Genomic DNA, 2215 nt, shown 5'->3' with positions numbered 1-2215 from the left:
GCAACCTCCAACTCCTGGGCTCAAGCGAGTCTACTGCCTCAGCCTCTCAAGTAGCTGGGACCACAGGCGCCTGCCACAACGCTCGGCTATTTTTTGGTTGTAGCCGTCATTATTGTTTGGCGGGCCCCGGGCTGATTCAAACCTGCCACCTTAGGTGTATGTGGCTGGCACCTTAGCCACTTGAGCCACAGACACCGAGCCTTTTTCTTCCATTCTTAAGATACTTTGCTAAGAAGAACATTTTCCAGCTCCATCCATGTAAACATGAAGGACGTAAAGTCTCCATCTCTAATGAATGTTTTTGATAGGCTTATCAAAGATCAAATGATGATAAGTGGTTGGGTTCATCTCTTGGTTCTCTATTCTGTTCCATATATCTGCCTCTCCATTTTTGTGCCAGTATCAAGCTGTTTTGATCACTATAGATTTATAGTACAGCCTGAAGTCTGCTAATGTAATACCTCCTGATTTCTTTTTATTTTTGAGTAATGGATGGGCTAGTCAAGGTTTTCTCTGATACCATATAAATCAAAGTACTATTTTTTCAAGCTTATTAAGGTATGACAATGGTGCTTTAATAGAAATTGCATTAACTCTATAAATTGCTTTGGGTAATATGGACATTTTTGTTGTTGTTGTTGTTGAGGATTCATTGAGGGTACAAAGAACCAGGTTACATTGATTGCATTTGTTAGGTAAAGTCTCTCTTATAATTGTGCCCCACCCCCAAAAGGTGTGTCACACACTGTAACTCCCCCACCTTCTCCTTCCTTCCCTCTCTCTGCCTTCTCCTTTCCCCAACCCTCACTATGTACTAGGTCATTAATTGTCCTTATATCACAATTGAGTGCATGGGAGTCTTGCTTCTCCATTCTTCTGATGCTTTACCAAGAATAACATGTTCCACTTCCATCCAGGTTAATACCAAAAATGGAAGTCTCCATCTTTTTTTAATGCCTGAATAGTATTCCATGGTATACATATACCAAAGCTTGTTAATCCCTTCCTGAATTGGTTGGCATTTAGGTTGTTTCCACATTTTAGCAATGTTGATTCTTCCCAGCCATGAGCATGGTATGTTTTTTCATTTGTTAACATCTTCAGCTATTTCTTTTCTCAACATTTCATAATTTTCTTTTTTTTCTATTTCTTTTCTTTTCTTTTCTTTTTTCTTTTAGAGACAAAGTCTCATTTTATTGCCCTCAGTAGAGTGCCATGGCATCACAGCTCACAGCAACCTCCAACTCCTAGGCTTAGGTGATTCTTTTGCCTCAGCCTCCTGAGTAGCTGGGACTACAGGCACCCACCACAACTACTGGCTATTTTTTTGTTGCAGTTTGGCCAGGGCCAGGTTTGAACTCACCACCCTTGTATATATGGGGCCAGTGTTCTACTCACTGAGCCACAGGTGCTGCCCTCATAATTTTCTTTACGGAGATCTTTTGCATCCTTTGTTAGGTGAATTCCCAAATATTTTATCTTCTTTGGTATTACTGTGAAAGGAATAGAGTCCTTAACTATATTTTCAACTTGACTATTGCTGGCATAGATAAAAGCTACTTATTTGTAAGTATTGTTTTTATATCCTGACACACTGCTGCACTCTTTGATCACTTCTAAGAGTTTTATAGTTGAGTCCCTGGGGTATTCCAGCTATAGGATCATATCATCCATGAAGAGTTAGAGATTGATCTCCTCTGACCCATTTGGATACCCATGATCACCTTCTCTTGCCTGATTATGATGGCTAAGACTTCCATTACTATGTTAAATAGCAGTGGAGATAATGGGCATCCTTCTCTAGTTCCAGATCTGAGTGAAAATGTTTTCAATTTTACTCACTGGATAAAAGATTTAAACTTAAGACATGAAATTATAAAAATACTAGAAGACAGTGCAGAGAAAAATGCTTAAAGAAATAGGCCTAGGAGAATATTTTATGAGGTGGACCCCCTGGCACTCGAAGCAACATGAAAAATATATTCCTGAGATCTAATCAAACTAAAAACCTTTTGCATAGCCAAGAGTGCAGTAAGTAAAGCAAACAGGCTTCAGAATGGGAGAAGATTGTTACAGGTTATGCTTTCAACAAAGGGCTGATAACTACAATACACAGAGAACTCAAACTAATCAATAAGAAAAGAACAAATAACCCCATTTCTATGTGGACAAGATACTTGAACAAAGACTTCTCTGAAGAAGAAAGGCCCATGGC

The sequence above is a fragment of the Otolemur garnettii genome, unplaced genomic scaffold (assembly GCF_000181295.1).
Source record: "Otolemur garnettii isolate 467f Iridium unplaced genomic scaffold, OtoGar3 scaffold00129, whole genome shotgun sequence".
NCBI classification, from domain to species: Eukaryota; Metazoa; Chordata; class Mammalia; order Primates; family Galagidae; genus Otolemur; species Otolemur garnettii.
Note: the sequence above shows the minus strand (reverse complement) of the source record.